The sequence below is a fragment of the Oncorhynchus gorbuscha genome, linkage group LG23, assembly GCF_021184085.1.
Source record: "Oncorhynchus gorbuscha isolate QuinsamMale2020 ecotype Even-year linkage group LG23, OgorEven_v1.0, whole genome shotgun sequence".
NCBI lineage: Eukaryota > Metazoa > Chordata > Actinopteri > Salmoniformes > Salmonidae > Oncorhynchus > Oncorhynchus gorbuscha.
In genome coordinates, this window is record NC_060195.1 from 68,516,343 (window position 1) to 68,536,732 (window position 20,390).

Below are 20,390 nucleotides of genomic sequence, written 5' to 3' on the forward strand. Positions count from 1 at the left end.
TCTCTGGACTCTCCTCTCTCTCTTCCCTCTCTGGACTCTCCTCTCTCTTTTCCTTCCACTGGACTCTCCTCTCTCTCTCCCCTCTCTGGTCTCTCCTCTCTCTCTTCCCTCTCTGGACTCTCCTCTCTCTCTTCCTTCCTCTGGACTATCCTCTCTCTTTCCCCTCTCGGTACTCTCCTTTCTCTCCTCCCTCTCTGGACTCTCCTCTCTCTCTTCCCTCTCTGTACTCTCCTCTTTCACTTCCTTCTTCTGGACTCTCCTCTCTCTCTCCCCTCTCTGGTCTCTCCTCTCTCTCTTCCCTCTCTGGACTCTCCTCTCTCTTTCCCCTCTCTGTACTCTCCTCTCTCTCTTCCCTCCTCTTGACTCTCCTCTCTCTCTTCCTTCCTCTGGACTCTCCTCTCTCTCTCTTCCCTCTCTGGACTCTCCTCTCTCTCTCCCCTCTCTGGACTCTCCTCTCTCCCTTCCCTATCTGGACTCTCCTCTCTCTCTTCCCCCCTCTGAACTCTCCTCTCTCTCTCCCCTATCTGGACTCTCCTCTCTCTCATCCCCCCTCTGGACTCTCCTCTCTCTCTCCCCTCTCTGGACTCTCCTCTCTCTCTTCCCTCTCTGGACTCTCCTCTCTCTTTTCCTTCCTCTGGACTCTCCTCTCTCTCTCCCCTCTCTGGTCTCTCCTCTCTCTCTCCCCTCTCTGGACGCTCCTCTCTCTCTTCCCTCTCTGGACTCTCCTCTCTCTCTTCCTTCCTCTGGACTCTCTTCTCTCTTTCCCCTCTCTGTACTCTCCTCTCTCTCTTCCCTCTCTGGACTCTCCTCTCTCTCTCCCCTCTCTGGACTCTCCTCTCTCTCTCCCCTCTCTGGACTCTCCTCTCTCTCTTCCCTCCTCTGGACTCTCCTCTCTCTCTTCCTTCCTCTGGACTCTCCTCTCTCTCCCTCCCCTCTCTGGACTCTCCTCTCTCTCTTCCCTCCCTGGACTCTCCTCTCTCTCTTCCCTCCTCTGTACTCTCCTCTCTCTCTTCCCTCCCTGGACTCTCCTCTCTCTCTTCCCTCCTCTGTACTCTCCTCTCTCTCTTCCCTCTCTGGACTCTCCTCTCTCTCTCCCCTCTCTGGTCTCTCCTCTCTCTCTTCCCTCTCTGGACTCTCCTCTCTCTTTCCCCTCTCTGTACTCTCCTCTCTCACTTCCTTCCTCTGGACTCTCCTCTCTCCCTTCCCTCCCTGGACTCTCCTCTCTCTCTTCCCTCCTCTGTACTCTCCTCTCTCTCTTCCCTCTCTGGACTCTCCTCTCTCTCTCCCCTCTCTGGTCTCTCCTCTCTCTCTTCCCTCTCTGGACTCTCCTCTCTCTTTCCCCTCTCTGTACTCTCCTCTCTCACTTCCTTCCTCTGGACTCTCCTCTCTCCCTTCCCTCTCTGGACTCTCCTCTCTCTCTTCCCTCTCTGGACTCTCCTCTCTCTCCCCTCTCTGGACTCTGCTCTCTCTCTTCCCTCCTCTTGACTCTCCTCTCTCTCTTCCTTCCTCTGGACTCTCCTCTCTCTCTCTCCCCTCTCTGGACTCTCCTCTCTCCCTTCCCTATCTGGACTCTCCTCTCTCTCTCTTCCCCCCTCTGAACTCTCCTCTCTCTCTCCCCTATCTGGACTCTCCTCTCTCTCTTCCCCCCTCTGGACTCTCCTCTCTCTCTCCCCTCTCTGGACTCTCCTCTCTCTCTTCCCTCTCTGGACTCTCCTCTCTCTTTTCCTTCCTCTGGACTCTCCTCTCTCTCTCCCCTCTCTGGTCTCTCCTCTCTCTCTTCCCTCTCTGGACTCTCCTCTCTCTCTTCCTTCCTCTGGACTATCCTCTCTCTTTCCCCTCTCGGTACTCTCCTTTCTCTCCTCCCTCTCTGGACTCTCCTCTCTCTCTTCCCTCTCTGTACTCTCCTCTTTCACTTCCTTCCTCTGGACTCTCCTCTCACTTTCCCCTCTCTGTACTCTCCTTTCTCTCCTCCCTCTCTGGACTCTCCTCTCTCTCTTCCCTCTCTGTACTCTCCTCTTTCACTTCCTTCTTCTGGACTCTCCTCTCTCTCTCCCCTCTCTGGTCTCTCCTCTCTCTCTTCCCTCTCTGGACTCTCCTCTCTCTTTCCCCTCTCTGTACTCTCCTCTCTCTCTTCCCTCCTCTTGACTCTCCTCTCTCTCTTCCTTCCTCTGGACTCTCCTCTCTCTCTCTTCCCTCTCTGGACTCTCCTCTCTCTCTCCCCTCTCTGGACTCTCCTCTCTCCCTTCCCTCTCTGGACTCTCCTCTCTCTCTTCCCTCCCTGGACTCTCCTCTCTCTCTTCCCTCCTCTGTACTCTCCTCTCTCTCTTCCCTCCCTGGACTCTCCTCTCTCTCTTCCCTCCCTGGACTCTCTTCCCTCTCTGGACTCTCTTCCCTCCCTGGACTCTCTTCCCTCTCTCTTCCATCTCTGGACTCTCTCCCCTCTCTGGACTCTCTTCCCTCCCTGGACTCTCTTCCCTCTCTGGACTCTCTTCCCTCTCTCTTCCCTCTCTGGACTCTCTCCCCTCTCTGGACTCTCTCCCCTCCCTGGACTCTCTCCCTCTCTGGACTCTCTTCCCTCTCTCTTCACTCCCTGGACTCTCTCCCTCTCTGGACTCTCTTCCCTCTCTCTTCCCTCTCTGGACTCTCTCCCTCTCTGGACTCTCTTCCCTCTCTCTTCCCTCTCTGGACTCTCTCCCCTCTCTGGACTCTCTTCCCTCTCTCTTCCCTCCCTGGACTCTCTTCCCTCTCTCTTCCCTCCCTGGACTCTCTTCCCTCTCTCTTCCCTCCCTGGACTCTCTTCCCTCTCTCTTCCCTCCCTGGACTCTCTCCCTCTCTGGACTCTCTTCCCTCTCTCTTCCCTCTCTGGACTCTCTCCCCTCTCTGGACTCTCTTCCCTCTCTGGACTCTCCCTCTCTCTCCCTCCCTGGACTCTCTCCCTCTCTGGACTCTCTTCCCTCCCTGGACTCTCTCCCTCTCTGGACTCTCTTCCCTCCCTAGACTCTCTCCCTCTCTCTTCCCTCCCTGGACTCTCTCCCTCTCTGGACTCTCTTCCCTCCCTGGACTCTCTCCCTCTCTGGACTCTCTTCCCTCCCTGGACTCTCTTTCCTCCCTGGACTCTCTCCCTCTCTGGACTCTCTTCCCTCCCTAGACTCTCTCCCTCTCTCTTCCCTCCCTGGACTCTCTTCCCTCCCTGGACTCTCCCTCTCTGGCATTCCCTCCCTGGCCTCTGGGCCTTCTACAGGGATTCTCTGGGATTTTCTTTCCAAATCCTGTTTATTTGCGAGGTAGATCCCTCGTTCCCGAATGCCTTGGACTGAGCAGGGAAACAAGACAACATCTGAAATAGCCGTGTGTTTCCGTGTCTGTGTGGAGCTGGAAGTATGGTGGTGATGTAACACAGAGGCGGTGTGTGTCGGTAGAGAGACGTATCTCCATTGACACACACACACACACACACACACACACACACACACACACACACACACACACACACACACACACACACACACACACACACACACACACACACACACACACACACACACACACACACACACACACACACACACACACTGCCCTGAGCGCTGAGTGCTGCAATATCGTGACCCACATTACCCAGGGAGAGCAGAGAGCCGGGGGCAGAAGGAGGGGTGGACGGGGGTAGCAATCAGAGCCCAGCACCTCTCTTTTCTTCTCTTCTCTGCTATCCCTCTCTCCCTCCGCTCTCCTTCCCTAATCACCACTTCCCACTTAGCATTTAAAACGGCTGCTTCCCCCGCAAACCACAGAGCAGCACGGCCACAGAGCAGCACGGCCACAGAGCAGCACGGCCACAGAGCCAGCCTGTCATTTAGAGCTATGGGGAGCACAGTGCTCAGCTATACCCTGCTGACACACACACACACACACACACACTGCAGAGAGGCATATAAACAACAAGCCAGCACTAACAAATGAACACACTCAGTGGCGTTTTCATCCTTCCTTCCGTGCTCTCGTTCCCTTCCTCTCTCCGTCTCAACTCCCAAGGCTTTGTGTAAGACCACGTTAGAGACCGAGCGAGCGGAAGGCACGGCAAGCGCAAGGAAGCTAGAAACAGTGAGTGTGTGAAATAGAGAGTGAGTACGACTAAAAGACAGATGGAGGGAGTGTGAAGGGCTAGAGAGAGAGAATGAAATATAGAGGGGGGGTAGTGTGACAGAGAGAACTGGAACGAGGCTGAGCAAGCATGAAAGAGCTAGAGAGAGAATGAAAGATGGGGCGAGAGGAAGTAGAGAGAGAGGGAGAGAGAGAAGGGGGGTGTGGTAAATCGGCAGGTTTGTCTTGATGTGCTGCCTGCCAGTCTGATTTCCACCTCCCCCAATGTGTTCCCTCTCCCTGGGAGCTCTAATCAGCAGCTAGCACAACACACACTTTCTTACTTTCCTTCGCCTCGTTCTTTCTCTCTCCTTTCTCTCTCTTTCTCTCCTTTCCCTCTCTGCCTCTCCCTTTCCCTCTCTGCCTCTCTCTCTCCTTTCCCTCTTGTCTCTCTCTCCTTTCCCTCTCTGCCTCTCTCTCCTTTCCCTCTCTGCCTCTCTCTCTCCTTTCCCTCTCTGCCTCTCTCTCTCCTTTGCCTCTCTGCCTCTCTCTCTCCTTTCCCTCTCTGCCTCTCTCTCTCCTTTCCCTCTCTGCCTCTCTCTCTCCTTTCCCTCTCTGCCTCTCTCTCTCCTTTCCCTCTCTGCCTCTCTCTCTCCTTTCCCTCTCTGCCTCTCTCTCTCCTTTCCCTCTCTGCCTCTCTCTCTCCTTTTCCCTCTCTGCCTCTCTCTCTCCTTTCCCTCTCTGCCTCTCTCTCTCCTTTGCCTCTCTGCCTCTCTCTCTCCTTTCCCTCTCTGCCTCTCTCTCTCCTTTCCCTCTCTGCCTCTCTGCCTCTCTCTCTCCTTTCCCTCTCTGCCTCTCTCTCTCCTTTCCCTCTCTGCCTCTCTCTCTCCTTTCCCTCTCTGCCTCTCTCTCTCCTTTCCCTCTCTGCCTCTCTCTCTCCTTTCCCTCTCTGCCTCTCTCTCTCCTTTCCCTCTCTGCCTCTCTCTCTCCTTTCCCTCTCTGCCTCTCTCTCCTTTCCCTCTCTGCCTCTCTCTCTCCTTTCCCTCTCTGCCTCTCTCTCTCCTTTGCCTCTCTGCCTCTCTCTCTCCTTTCCCTCTCTGCCTCTCTCTCTCCTTTCCCTCTCTGCCTCTCTGCCTCTCTCTCTCCTTTCCCTCTCTGCCTCTCTCTCTCCTTTCCCTCTCTGCCTCTCTCTCTCCTTTCCCTCTCTGCCTCTCTCTCTCCTTTCCCTCTCTGCCTCTCTCTCTCTCCTTTCCCTCTCTGCCTCTCTCTCTCCTTTCCCTCTCTGCCTCTCTCTCTCCTTTGCCTCTCTGCCTCTCTCTCTCCTTTGCCTCTCTGCCTCTCTCTCTCCTTTCCCTCTCTGCCTCTCTCTCTCCTTTCCCTCTCTGCCTCTCTCTCTCCTTTCCCTCTCTGCCTCTCTCTCCTTTCCCTCTCTGCCTCTCTCTCTCCTTTCCCTCTCTGCCTCTCTCTCCTTTCCCTCTCTGCCTCTCTCTCTCCTTTCCCTCTCTGCCTCTCTCTCTCCTTTCCCTCTCTGCCTCTCTCTCTCCTTTCCCTCTCTGCCTCTCTCTCTCCTTTCCCTCTCTGCCTCTCTCTCTCCTTTCCCTCTCTGCCTCTCTCTCTCCTTTCCCTCTCTGCCTCTCTCTTTACCTCTCTGCCTCTCTCTTTACCTCTCTGCCTCTCTCTCTCCTTTCCCTCTCTGCCTCTCTCTCTCCTTTCCCTCTCTGCCTCTCTCTCTCCTTTCCCTCTCTGCCTCTCTCTCTCCTTTGCCTCTCTGCCTCTCTCTCTCCTTTCCCTCTCTGCCTCTCTCTCTCTTTCCCTCTCTGCCTCTCTCTCTCCTTTCCCTCTCTGCCTCTCTCTCTCCCTTTCCCTCTCTGCCTCTCTCTCTCCTTTCCCTCTCTGCCTCTCTCTTTACCTCTCTGCCTCTCTCTTTACCTCTCTGCCTCTCTCTCTCCTTTCCCTCTCTGCCTCTCTCTCTCCTTTCCCTCTCTGCCTCTCTCTCTCCTTTCCCTCTCTGCCTCTCTCTCTCCTTTCCCTCTCTGCCTCTCTCTCTCCTTTCCCTCTCTGCCTCTCTCTCTCCTTTCCCTCTCTGCCTCTCTCTCTCCTTTCCCTCTCTGCCTCTCTCTCTCCTTTGCCTCTCTGCCTCTCTCTCTCCTTTGCCTCTCTGCCTCTCTCTCTCCTTTCCCTCTCTGCCTCTCTCTCTCCTTTCCCTCTCTGCCTCTCTCTCTCCTTTCCCTCTCTGCCTCTCTCTCCTTTCCCTCTCTGCCTCTCTCTCTCCTTTCCCTCTCTGCCTCTCTCTCCTTTCCCTCTCTGCCTCTCTCTCTCCTTTCCCTCTCTGCCTCTCTCTCTCCTTTCCCTCTCTGCCTCTCTCTCTCCTTTCCCTCTCTGCCTCTCTCTCTCCTTTCCCTCTCTGCCTCTCTCTCTCCTTTCCCTCTCTGCCTCTCTCTCTCCTTTCCCTCTCTGCCTCTCTCTTTACCTCTCTGCCTCTCTCTTTACCTCTCTGCCTCTCTCTCTCCTTTCCCTCTCTGCCTCTCTCTCTCCTTTCCCTCTCTGCCTCTCTCTCTCCTTTCCCTCTCTGCCTCTCTCTCTCCTTTGCCTCTCTGCCTCTCTCTCTCCTTTCCCTCTCTGCCTCTCTCTCTCCTTTCCCTCTCTGCCTCTCTCTCTCCTTTCCCTCTCTGCCTCTCTCTCTCCTTTCCCTCTCTGCCTCTCTCTCTCCTTTCCTCTCTGCCTCTCTCTTTACCTCTCTGCCTCTCTCTCTCCCTTTCCCTCTCTGCCTCTCTCTCTCCTTTCCCTCTCTGCCTCTCTCTCTCCTTTCCCTCTCTGCCTCTCTCTCTCCTTTGCCTCTCTGCCTCTCTCTCTCTTTCCCTCTCTGCCTCTCTCTCTCCTTTCCCTCTCTGCCTCTCTGCCTCTCTCTCTCCTTTCCCTCTCTGCCTCTCTCTCTCCTTCCCTCTCTGCCTCTCTCTCTCCTTTCCCTCTCTGCCTCTCTCTCCTTTCCCTCTCTGCCTCTCTCTCTCCTTTCCCTCTCTGCCTCTCTCTCTCCTTTCCCTCTCTGCCTCTCTCTCTCCTTTCCCTCTCTGCCTCTCTCTCTCCTTTCCCTCTCTGCCTCTCTCTCTCCTTTCCCTCTCTGCCTCTCTCTCTCCTTTCCCTCTCTGCCTCTCTGCCTCTCTCTCTCCTTTCCCTCTCTGCCTCTCTCTCTCCTTTCCCTCTCTGCCTCTCTCTCTCCTTTCCCTCTCTGCCTCTCTCTCTCCTTTCCCTCTCTGCCTCTCTCTCTCCTTTCCCTCTCTGCCTCTCTGCCTCTCTCTCTCCTTTCCCTCTCTGCCTCTCTCTCTCCTTTCCCTCTCTGCCTCTCTCTCTCCTTTCCCTCTCTGCCTCTCTCTCTCCTTTCCCTCTCTGCCTCTCTGCCTCTCTCTCTCCTTTCCCTCTCTGCCTCTCTCTCTCCTTTCCCTCTCTGCCTCTCTCTCTCCTTTCCCTCTCTGCCTCTCTCTCTCCTTTCCCTCTCTGCCTCTCTCTCTCCTTTCCCTCTCTGCCTCTCTCTCTCCTTTCCCTCTCTGCCTCTCTCTCTCCTTTCCCTCTCTGCCTCTCTCTCTCCTTTCCCTCTCTGCCTCTCTCTCTCCTTTCCCTCTCTGCCTCTCTCTCTCCTTTCCCTCTCTGCCTCTCTGCCTCTCTCTCTCCTTTCCCTCTCTGCCTCTCTCTCTCCTTTCCCTCTCTGCCTCTCTCTCTCCTTTCCCTCTCTGCCTCTCTCTCTCCTTTCCCTCTCTGCCTCTCTCTCTCCTTTCCCTCTCTGCCTCTCTCTTTACCTCTCTCTCTGCCTCTCTCTCTCCTTTCCCTCTCTGCCTCTCTCTCTCCTTTCCCTCTCTGCCTCTCTCTCTCCTTTCCCTCTCTGCCTCTCTCTCTCCTTTCCCTCTCTGCCTCTCTCTCTCCTTTCCCTCTCTGCCTCTCTCTTTACCTCTCTCTCTGCCTCTCTCTCTCCTTTCCCTCTCTGCCTCTCTCTCTCCTTTCCCTCTCTGCCTCTCTCTCTCCTTTCCCTCTCTGCCTCTCTCTCTCCTTTCCCTCTCTGCCTCTCTCTCTGCCTCTCTCTCTTTCTCTGTCGTTCCGTGGAGTTTTTAATGAGGCTTAACTGTTGAATCCCTGAATGGCTGTAGATGGCACAACACTCCCTTGCTGCCTCTGGCACTGCCACACTACCTACCTAACGCCAAGCCCCCGCACAGCTGCCCCCACTCCCACACCGGCTCCCTGTGCGCAAGCACACACACACAAACACACACACACACAGAATGCAAACATAGTGACCTGCTGTCCAAGCAGCCGGAGCCGTTTTTAAATGAACACTCGGTGGAGTGAACACCCGGTGATTTAAGTGTGTGTGTGTGAGAGAGCGTGCATGGCTCCCTAGCGGCTTTGAAGGCTCCCGAGTGGAATCTGATTAGAGATGCATGTCTGACACACACTGCCGCGCTCCGCCTGTTTCAGCATGAGGCAGAGTGAACAGGGAGGGCGGGGGGGGCAGGGTGGGGGGGGCTTATACGGCCTCTTTTCCTGTTTATAGCTGTACCGTGTCTCTCTCTCTGCTCTGTCCCTGTTTATAGCTGTACCGTGTCTCTCTCTGCTCTGTCCCTGTTTATAGCTGTACCGTGTCTCTCTCTGCTCTGTCCCTGTTTATAGCTGTACCGTGTCTCTCTCTGCTCTGTCCCTGTTTATAGCTGTACCGTGTCTCTCTCTGCTCTGTCCCTGTTTATAGCTGTACCGTGTCTCTCTCTCTCTCTGTCCCTGTTTATAGCTGTACCGTGTCTCTCTCTGCTCTGTCCCTGTTTATAGCTGTACCGTGTCTCTCTCTGCTCTGTCCCTGTTTATAGCTGTACCGTGTCTCTCTCTCTCTCTGTCCCTGTTTATAGCTGTACCGTGTCTCTCTCTCTGTCCCTGTTTATAGCTGTACCGTGTCTCTCTCTCTCTGTCCCTGTTTATAGCTGTACCGTGTCTCTCTCTCTGTCCCTGTTTATAGCTGTACCGTGTCTCTCTCTCTCTGTCCCTGTTTATAGCTGTACCGTGTCTCTCTCTCTGTCCCTGTTTATAGCTGTACCGTGTCTCTCTCTCTGTCCCTGTTTATAGCTGTACCGTGTCTCTCTCTCTCTCTGTCCCTGTTTATAGCTGTACCGTGTCTCTCTCTGCTCTGTCCCTGTTTATAGCTGTACCGTGTCTCTCTCTGCTCTGTCCCTGTTTATAGCTGTACCGTGTCTCTCTCTGCTCTGTCCCTGCTTATAGCTGTACCGTGTCTCTCTCTCTCTGTCCCTGTTTATAGCTGTACCGTGTCTCTCTCTGCTCTGTCCCTGTTTATAGCTGTACCGTGTCTCTCTCTGCTCTGTCCCTGTTTATAGCTGTACCGTGTCTCTCTCTCTCTCTGTCCCTGTTTATAGCTGTACCGTGTCTCTCTCTCTCTCTGTCCCTGTTTATAGCTGTACCGTGTCTCTCTCTCTGTCCCTGTTTATAGCTGTACCGTGTCTCTCTCTCTCTGTCCCTGTTTATAGCTGTACCGTGTCTCTCTCTCTCTGTCCCTGTTTATAGCTGTACCGTGTCTCTCTCTCTGTCCCTGTTTATAGCTGTACCGTGTCTCTCTCTCTGTCCCTGTTTATAGCTGTACCGTGTCTCTCTCTCTGCTCTGTCCCTATTTATAGCTGTACCGTGTCTCTCTCTCTCTATTCTGTCCCTATTTATAGCTGTACCGTGTCTCTCTCTGCTCTGTCCCTGTTTATAGCTGTACCGTGTCTCTCTCTCTCTCTCTGTCCCTGTTTATAGCTGTACCATGTCTCTGTCTCTGCTCTGTCCCTGTTTATAGCTGTACCGTGTCTCTCTCTCTCTCTGTCCCTGTTTATAGCTGTACCGTGTCTCTCTCTCTCTGTCCCTGTTTATAGTTGTACCATGTCTCTCTCTCTGTCCCTGTTTATAGCTGTACCGTGTCTCTCTCTCTCTGCTCTGTCCCTGTTTATAGCTGTACCGTGTCTCTCTCTCTCTGTCCCTGTTTATAGCTGTACCGTGTCTCTCTCTCTCTGTCCCTGTTTATAGTTGTACCATGTCTCTCTCTCTCTGTCCCTGTTTATAGCTGTACCGTGTCTCTCTCTGCTCTGTCCCTGTTTATAGCTGTACCGTGTCTCTCTCTGCTCTGTCCCTGTTTATAGCTGTACCGTGTCTCTCTCTCTGCTCTGTCCCTGTTTATAGCTGTACCGTGTCTCTCTCTCTCTGTCCCTGTTTATAGCTGTACCGTGTCTCTCTCTCTCTGTCCCTGTTTATAGCTGTACCGTGTCTCTCTCTCTCTGCTCTGTCCCTGTTTATAGCTGTACCGTGTCTCTCTCTCTCTCTGTCCCTGTTTATAGCTGTACCGTCTCTCTCTCTCTCTCTGTCCCTGTTTATAGCTGTACCGTGTTTCTCTCTGTCCCTGTTTATAGCTGTACCGTCTCTCTCTCTCTCTCTGTCCCTGTTTATAGCTGTACCGTGTCTCTCTCTCTCTCTGTCCCTGTTTATAGCTGTACCGTGTCTCTCTCTGTCCCTGTTTATAGCTGTACCGTCTCTCTCTCTCTCTGTCCCTGTTTATAGCTGTACAGTGTCTCTCTCTCTCTCTGTCCCTGTTTATAGCTGTACCGTGTCTCTCTCTCTGTCCCTGTTTATAGCTGTACCGTCTCTCTCTCTCTCTCTGTCCCTGTTTATAGCTGTACCGTGTCTCTCTCTGTCCCTGTTTATAGCTGTACCGTGTCTCTCTCTCTGTCCCTGTTTATAGCTGTACCGTGTCTCTCTCTCTGCTCTGTCCCTGTTTATAGCTGTACCGTGTCTCTCTCTCTGTCCCTGTTTATAGCTGTACCGTGTCTCTCTCTCTGTCCCTGTTTATAGCTGTACCGTGTCTCTCTCTCTGCTCTGTCCCTGTTTATAGCTGTACCGTGTCTCTCTCTCTGCTCTGTCCCTGTTTATAGCTGTACCGTGTCTCTCTCTCTCTCTCTGTCCCTGTTTATAGCTGTACCGTGTCTCTCTCTCTGCTCTGTCCCTGTTTATAGCTGTACCGTGTCTCTCTCTCTCTCTGTCCCTGTTTATAGCTGTACCGTGTCTCTCTCTCTGCTCTGTCCCTGTTTATAGCTGTACCGTGTCTCTCTCTCTGCTCTGTCCCTGTTTATAGCTGTACCGTGTCTCTCTCTGCTCTGTCCCTGTTTATAGCTGTACCGTGTCTCTCTCTGCTCTCTGTCCCTGTTTATAGCTGTACCGTGTCTCTCTCTCTCTGTCCCTGTTTATAGCTGTACCGTGTCTCTCTCTCTGTCCCTGTTTATAGCTGTACCGTGTCTCTCTCTGTCCCTGTTTATAGCTGTACCATGTTTCTCTCTCTCTCTGTCCCTGTTTATAGCTGTACCGTGTCTCTCTCTCTCTCTCTGTCCCTGTTTATAGCTGTACCGTGTCTCTCTCTGTCCTGTTTATAGCTGTACCATGTCTCTCTCTCTCTCTGTCCCTGTTTATAGCTGTACCGTGTCTCTCTCTCTCTCTGTCCCTATTTATAGCTGTACCGTGTCTCTCTCTCTCTGTCCCTGTTTATAGCTGTACCGTGTCTTTCTCTGCTCTGTCCCTGTTTATAGCTGTACCGTGTCTCTCTCTCTCTCTGTCCCTGTTTATAGCTGTACCGTGTCTCTCTCTCTCTCTGTCCCTGTATATAGCTGTACCGTGTCTCTCTCTCTCTCTGTCCCTGTTTATAGCTGTACCGTGTCTCTCTCTGCTCTGTCCCTGTTTATAGCTGTACCGTGTCTCTCTCTCTCTCTGTCCCTGTTTATAGCTGTACCGTGTCTCTCTCTCTCTGTCCCTGTTTATAGCTGTACCGTGTCTCTCTCTGTCCCTGTTTATAGCTGTACCGTGTCTCTCTCTCTCTGTCCCTGTTTATAGCTGTACCGTGTCTCTCTCTGTCCCTGTTTATAGCTGTACCGTGTCCCTCTCTCTCTGCTCTGTCCCTGTTTATAGCTGTACCGTGTCTCTCTCTCTCTCTGTCCCTGTTTATAGCTGTACCGTGTCTCTCTCTGCTCTGTCCCTGTTTATAGCTGTACCGTGTCTCTCTCTCTCTCTGTCCCTGTTTATAGCTGTACCGTGTCTCTCTCTCTGCTCTGTCCCTGTATATAGCTGTACCGTGTCTCTCTCTGCTCTGTCCCTGTTTATAGCTGTACCGTGTCTCTCTCTCTCTGTCCCTGTTTATAGCTGTACAGTGTCTCTCTCTGCTCTGTCCCTGTTTATAGCTGTACCGTGTCTCTCTCTCTGCTCTGTCCCTGTTTATAGCTGTACCGTGTCTCTCTCTCTGCTCTGTCCCTGTTTATAGCTGTACCGTGTCTCTCTCTCTGCTCTGTCCCTGTTTATAGCTGTACAGTGTCTCTCTCTGCTCTGTCCCTGTTTATAGCTGTACCGTGTCTCTCTCTCTGCTCTGTCCCTGTTTATAGCTGTACAGTGTCTCTCTCTGCTCTGTCCCTGTTTATAGCTGTACCGTGTCTCTCTCTCTCTCTGTCCCTGTTTATAGCTGTACCGTGTCTCTCTCTCTCTCTGTCCCTGTTTATAGCTGTACCGTCTCTCTCTCTCTCTCTGTCCCTGTTTATAGCTGTACCGTGTCTCTCTCTCTCTCTGTCCCTGTTTATAGCTGTACCGTGTCTCTCTCTCTCTCTGTCCCTGTTTATAGCTGTACCGTGTCTCTCTCTCTCTGTCCCTGTTTATAGCTGTACCGTGTCTCTCTCTCTCTGTCCCTGTTTATAGCTGTACCGTGTCTCTCTCTCTCTCTATCCCTGTTTATAGCTGTACCGTGTCTCTCTCTCTCTGTCCCTGTTTATAGCTGTACCGTGTCTCTCTCTCTGCTCTGTCCCTGTTTATAGCTGTACCGTGTCTCTCTCTCTCTGTCCCTGTTTATAGCTGTACCGTGTCTCTCTCTCTCTGTCCCTGTTTATAGCTGTACCGTGTCTCTCTCTCTCTGTCCCTGTTTATAGCTGTACCGTGTCTCTCTCTCTCTCTGTCCCTGTTTATAGCTGTACTGTGTCTCTCTCTCTCTCTGTCCCTGTTTATAGCTGTACTGTGTCTCTCTCTCTCTGTCCCTGTTTATAGCTGTACCGTGTCTCTCTCTCTCTCTATCCCTGTTTATAGCTGTACCGTGTCTCTCTCTCTCTGTCCCTGTTTATAGCTGTACCGTGTCTCTCTCTCTGCTCTGTCCCTGTTTATAGCTGTACCGTGTCTCTCTCTCTCTCTGTCCCTGTTTATAGCTGTACCGTGTCTCTCTCTCTCTGTCCCTGTTTATAGCTGTACCGTGTCTCTCTCTCTCTGTCCCTGTTTATAGCTGTACCGTGTCTCTCTCTCTCTCTGTCCCTGTTTATAGCTGTACTGTGTCTCTCTCTCTCTCTGTCCCTGTTTATAGCTGTACTGTCTCTCTCTCTCTCTCTCTGTCCCTGTTTATAGCTGTACCGTGTCTCTCTCTCTCTCTGTCCCTGTTTATAGCTGTACCGTGTCTCTCTCTCTCTGTCCCTGTTTATAGCTGTACCGTGTCTCTCTCTCTCTGTCCCTGTTTATAGCTGTACCGTGTCTCTCTCTCTCTGTCCCTGTTTATAGCTGTACCGTGTCTCTCTCTCTCTGTCCCTGTTTATAGCTGTACCGTGTCTCTCTCTCTGCTCTGTCCCTGTTTATAGCTGTACCGTGTCTCTCTCTCTCTGTCCCTGTTTATAGCTGTACCGTGTCTCTCTCTCTCTGTCCCTGTTTATAGCTGTACCGTGTCTCTCTCTCTCTCTGTCCCTGTTTATAGCTGTACCGTGTCTCTCTCTCTCTCTGTCCCTGTTTATAGCTGTACTGTGTCTCTCTCTCTCTCTGTCCCTGTTTATAGCTGTACTGTCTCTCTCTCTCTCTCTCTCTCTCTCTGTCCCTGTTTATAGCTGTACCGTGTCTCTCTCTCTCTCTGTCCCTGTTTATAGCTGTACCGTGTCTCTCTCTCTCTCTGTCCCTGTTTATAGCTGTACCGTGTCTCTCTCTGCTCTGTCCCTGTTTATAGCTGTACCGTGTCTCTCTGCTCTGTCCCTGTTTATAGCTGTACCATGTCTCTGTCTCTGCTCTGTCCCTGTTTATAGCTGTACCGTGTCTCTCTCTCTCTGTCCCTGTTTATAGCTGTACCGTGTCTCTCTCTGCTCTGTCCCTGTTTATAGCTGTACCGTGTCTCTCTCTGCTCTGTCCCTGTTTATAGCTGTACCGTGTCTCTCTCTCTCTGTCCCTGTTTATAGCTGTACCGTGTCTCTCTCTCTGCTCTGTCCCTGTTTATAGCTGTACCGTGTCTCTCTCTCTCTCTGTCCCTGTTTATAGCTGTACCGTGTCTCTCTCTCTGCTCTGTCCCTGTTTATAGCTGTACCGTGTCTCTCTCTCTGCTCTGTCCCTGTTTATAGCTGTACCGTGTCTCTCTCTCTGCTCTGTCCCTGTTTATAGCTGTACCGTGTCTCTCTCTCTCTCTCTGTCCCTGTTTATAGCTGTACCGTGTCTCTCTCTCTGCTCTGTCCCTGTTTATAGCTGTACCGTGTCTCTCTCTCTCTGTCCCTGTTTATAGCTGTACCGTGTCTCTCTCTCTCTCTGTCCCTGTTTATAGCTGTACCGTGTCTCTCTCTCTGCTCTGTCCCTGTTTATAGCTGTACCGTGTCTCTCTCTCTCTCTCTCTCTGTCCCTGTTTATAGCTGTACCGTGTCTCTCTCTGCTCTGTCCCTGTTTATAGCTGTACCATGTCTCTGTCTCTGCTCTGTCCCTGTTTATAGCTGTACCATGTCTCTGTCTCTCTAGAGTATTTTTCTGACCTGAAGGGGCGTGAAGACACTGACGAAGGCATCTACTGGGAGTTTTACGGCAGCGCCGTGTGTGGTGAGTACACACACATACACACACACACATACACACACACACACAGGAGAAGAGAGGGAGAGAAAGGAGCAGCAGGAAGAAGACAGAGAAAGACCCTCAGGTAAATCTCTGTGGGAGTCTTCTCGGAGGAGACCAGCATTGATTCAGAAGGACAACATCAGAAAAAGAGAACAGTGGCTTCTCTTGTATCCGATAGATTTTTCCTCCCAGCTACGGAGCGAGCTACGCTTTTGTGCCTACCTCCCTCCTGCCTCCCTACTCTCCTGTCTACCTCACTCCCTCCTGCCCCCCTACTCTCCTGTCTACCTCACTCCCTCCTGCCCCCCTACTCTCCTGCCTCCCTACTCTCCTGCCTACCGCCCCTCCTGCACCCCTACTCTCCTGCCTCCCTACTCTCCTGCCTACCTCCCCTCCTGCCTCCCTACTCTCCTGCCTCCCTACTCTCCTGCCTCCCTACTCTCCTGCCTACCTCCCCTCCTGCCTCCCTACTCTCCTGCCTCCCCACTCTCCTGCCTCCCCACTCTCCTGCCTACCTCCCCTCCTGCCTCCCTACTCTCCTGCCTACCTCCCCTCCTGCCTCCCCACTCTCCTGCCTACCTCCCCTCCTGCCTCCCTACTCTCCTGTCTACCTCACTCCCTCCTGCCCCCCTACTCTCCTGCCTCCCTACTCTCCTGCCTACCTCCCCTCCTGCACCCCTACTCTCCTGCCTCCCTACTCTCCTGCCTCCCTACTCTCCTGCCTCCCTACTCTCCTGCCTCCCTACTCTCCTGCCTCCCTACTCTCCTGCCTCCCCACTCTCCTGCCTCCCTACTCTCCTGCCTCCTTACTCTCCTGTCTACCTCACTCCCTCCTGCCCCCCTACTCTCCTGCCTACCTCCCCTCCTGCCTACCTCCCCTCCTGCCTCCCTACTCTCCTGCCTACCTTCCCTCCTGCCTCCCTGCATTCCTGCCTCCCTACTCTCCTGCCTCCCTAATCTCCTGCCTCCCTACTCTCCTGCCTACCTCCCTTCCTGCCTCCCTACTCTCCTGCCTCCCTACTCTCCTGCCTCCCTACTCTCCTGCCTACCTTCCCTCCTGCCTACCTTCCCTCCTGCCTCCCTCCCTTCCTGCCTCCCTACTCTCCTGCCTCCCTACTCTCCTGCCCCCCTACTCTCCTGCCTCCCCACTCTCCTGCCTACCTCCCCTCCTGCCTCCCTACTCTCCTGCCTACCTCCTCCTGCCTCCCCACTCTCCTGCCTACCTCCCTCCTGCCTCCCTACTCTCCTGTCTACCTCACTTCCCTCCTGCCTCCCTACTCTCCTGCCTCCCTACTCTCCTGCCTACCTCCCCTCCTGCACCCCTACTCTCCTGCCTCCCTACTCTCCTGCCTACCTCCCCTCCTGCCTCCCTACTCTCCTGCCTCCCCACTCTCCTGCCTCCCCACTCTCCTGCCTCCCTACTCTCCTGCCTCCTTACTCTCCTGTCTACCTCACTCCCTCCTGCCCCCTACTCTCCTGCCTACCTCCCCTCCTGCCTACCTCCCCTCCTGCCTCCCTACTCTCCTGCCTACCTTCCCTCCTGCCTCCCTGCATTCCTGCCTCCCTACTCTCCTGCCCCCCTACTCTCCTGCCTCCCCACTCTCCTGCCTACCTCCCCTCCTGCCTCCCTACTCTCCTGCCTACCTCCCCTCCTGCCTCCCCACTCTCCTGCCTACCTCCCCTCCTGCCTCCCTACTCTCCTGTCTACCTCACTCCCTCCTGCCTCCCTACTCTCCTGCCTCCCTACTCTCCTGCCTCCCTCCCCTCCTGCACCCCTACTCTCCTGCCTCCCTACTCTCCTGCCTACCTCCCCTCCTGCCTCCCTACTCTCCTGCCTCCCTACTCTCCTGCCTCCCCACTCTCCTGCCTCCCCACTCTCCTGCCTCCCTACTCTCCTGCCTCCTTACTCTCCTGTCTACCTCACTCCTCCTGCCCCCCTACTCTCCTGCCTACCTCCCCTCCTGCCTACCTCCCCTCCTGCCTCCCTACTCTCCTGCCTACCTTCCCTCCTGCCTCCCTGCATTCCTGCCTCCCTACTCTCCTGCCTCCCTAATCTCCTACCTCCCTACTCTCCTGCCTACCTCCCTTCCTGCCTCCCTACTCTCCTGCCTCCCTACTCTCCTGCCTCCCTACTCTCCTGCCTACCTCCCCTCCTGCCTACATCCCTTCCTGCCTCCCTACTCTCCTGCCTCCCTACTCTCCTGCCTCCCTACTCTCCTGCCTACCTTCCCTCCTGCCTCCCTACTCTCCTGCCTCCCTACTCTCCTGCCCCCCTAATCTCCTGCCTTCCTACTCTCCTGCCTCCCTACTATCCTGCCTCCCTACTCTCCTGCCTCCCTACTCTCCTGCCCCTCTACTCTCCTGCCCCTCTACTCTCCTGCCTCCCTACTCTCCTGCCTCCCTACTCTCCTGCCTCCCTACTCTCCTGCCTCCCTACTCTCCTGTCTACCTCACTTCCTCCTGCCCCCCTACTCTCCTGCCTCCCTACTCTCCTGTCTACCTCACTTCCTCCTGCACCCCTACTCTCCTGCCTCCCTACTCTCCTGCCTCCCTACTCTCCTGCCTACCTCACTCCCTCCTGCCTCCCTACTCTCCTGCCTACCTCCCCTCCTGCCTACCTTCCCTCCTGCCTCCCTCCCTTCCTGCCTCCCTACTCTCCTGCCTCCCTACTCTCCTGCCTACCTCCCCTCCTGCCTACCTTCCCTCCTGCCTCCCTTCCTGCCTCCCTCCCTTCCTGCCTCCCTCCCTTCCTGCCTCCCTCCCTTCCTGCCTCCCTACTCTCCTGCCTCCCTACTCTCCTGCCCCACTACTCTCCTGCCTCCCTACTCTCCTGTCTACCTCACTCCCTCCTGCCCCCCTACTCTCCTGCCTCCCTACTCTCCTGCCTCCCTACTCTCCTGCCTCCCTACTCTTCTGCCACCCTACTCTCCTGCCTCCCTACTCTCCTGCCTCCCTACTCTCCTGCCTCCCTACTCTCCTGCCCCCCTACTCTCCTGCCTCCCTACTCTCCTGCCTCCCTACTCTCCTGCCTCCCTACTCTCCTGCCTACCTCCCTTCCTGCCTCCCTACTCTCTTGCCTCCCTACTATCCTGCCTCCCTACTCTCCTGCCTACCTCCCCTCCTGCCTACCTTCCCTCCTGCCTCCCTCCCTTCCTGCCTCCCTACTCTCCTGCCTACCTACTCTCCTGCCTCCCTACTCTGCTGCCTACCTCCCCTCCTGCCTACCTACTCTCTTGCCTCCCTACTCTCCTGCCCCCCTACTCTCCTGCCTCCCTACTCTCCTGTCTACCTCACTCCCTCCTGCCCCCCTACTCTCCTGCCTCCCTACTCTCCTGCCTCCCTACTCTCCTGCCTCCCTACTCTTCTGCCTCCCTACTCTCCTGCCTCTCTACTCTCCTGCCCCCTACTCTCCTGCCTCGCTACTCTCCTGTCTACCTCACTCCCTCCTGCCCCCTACTCTCCTGCCTCCCTACTCTCCTGCCTACCTCCCCTCCTGCCTCCCTACTCTCCTGCCTCCCTACTCTCCTGCCTACCTACTCTCCTGCCTACCTCCCCTCCTGCCTCCCTACTCTCCTGCCTAACTACTCTCCTGCCTCCCTACTCTTCTGCCTCCCTACTCTCCTGCCTCCCTACTCTCCTGCCTCCCTACTCTCCTGCCTCCCTACTCTCCTGCCTACCTCCCCTCCTGCCTCCCTACTCTCCTGCCTCCCTACTCTCCTGCCTACCTCCCCTCCTGCCTCCCTACTCTCCTGCCTCCCTACTCTCCTGCCTACCTCCCCTCCTGCCTCCTACTCTCCTGCCTACCTGCCCTCCTGCCTCCCTACTCTCCTGCCTCCCTACTCTCCTGCCTACCTCCCCTCCTGCCTCCCTACTCTCCTGCCTACCTACTCTCCTGCCTACCTCCCCTCCTGCCTCCCTACTCTCCTGCCTCCCTACTCTCCTGCCTCCCTGCTCTCCTGCCTACCTCCCCTCCTGCCTCCCTACTCTCCTGCCTACCTACTCTCCTGTCTCCCTACTCTCCTGCCTCCCTACTCTCCTGCCTCCCCACTCTCCTGCTTACCTCTCCTCCTGCCTCCCTACTCTCCTGCCTCCCTACTCTCCTGCCTACCTCCCCTCCTGCCTCCCTACTCTCCTGCCTACCTCCCCTCCTGCCTACCTCCCCTCCTGCCTCCCTACTCTCCTGCCTACCAGCCCTCCTGCCCCCTACTCTCCTGCCTCCCTACTCTCCTGCCTCCCTACTCTCCTGCCCCCAAACCACAAGTTTATCCCATGTATTGCTTACGATCAATATTGATGGCCCATGTGGAAATCCAACTTGCAACCTTCGCATTGCCAACACCCACCGCGCTCCAACCAACTGAGATATGTGGATCTCAATGCCACGCAGAAAGGTCTCCGGTTTTAACTAGTGATGCTATGGAGGTTTGAGCTCCAAAGAGAGAGAGGGGGGTGGCTACTACAGAATGGGCCCCACTCCAGCTGTTAGGAAAGCATATTCCCTCCTCTCCCACTCCCTCTATCCTCCTCTCTCCACTCCCGCTATCCTCCTCTCTCAACTCCCTCTATTCTCCTCTCTCCACTCCCTCTTTCCTCTCAACTCCCTCTATCCTCCTCTCTCCACTCCCTCTTTCCTCTCAACTCCCTCTATCCTCCTCTCTCCACTCCCTCTATCCTCCTCTCTCCACTCCCTCTATCCTCCTCTCTCCACTCCCTCTTTCCTCTCAACTCCCTCTATCCTCCTCTCTCCACTCCCTCTATCCTCCTCTCTCCACTCCCTCTATCCTCCTCTCTCCACTCCCTCTATCCTCCTCTCTCCACTCCCTCTTTCCTCTCAACTCCCTCTATCCTCCTCTCTCCACTCCCTCTATCCTCCTCTCTCCACTCCCTCTATCCTCCTCTCTCCACTCCCTCTATCCTCCTCTCTCCACTCCCTCTTTCCTCTCAACTCCCTCTATCCTCCTCTCTCCACTCCCTCTATCCTCTCCAGTCCTGGAATCACAGGAATGTGAGGCATGAGGGTCTATTAGACACCCACAACAAACTACCAATTAAACCCCTCTCCCTCCTCCTCTGCTCACTCCCTCCTTTCCTCCCCTCATCCCCTCCCTTGCTCTGAATTGTCCCTCAGACCACAGCCCCCGTGTTAGAACAGCAGGGTGAGGTTGGACTTCCAGCTGGAGAGGACAGAGAACTGTATTACATTCCTGCATCATATTACAAATGGAAGTTGAAGGTCATAATTCATCTAATAATAATATATAATAATAATATTATTATCTTTCTCTGTGATTTGAGTGTCAACTCTGTGGAAATTATTCAAGGTTGTTTCAAATGTTGCCTAATGGACAACGCTAATATTTCATCCCCTCTTCCCGCAAGAAAACAGCTAGATATTACATGCTAATACCACCCCTAGTCCTGTG

The 20,390-nt window shown here is 54.5% G+C and overlaps 1 pseudogene; it reads left to right on the forward strand.

Moving 5' to 3' along the window:
* The window catches only part of LOC124010732, a 109,792-nt pseudogene that overhangs the window by 82,552 nt on the left and 6,850 nt on the right, over positions 1 to 20,390 (forward strand).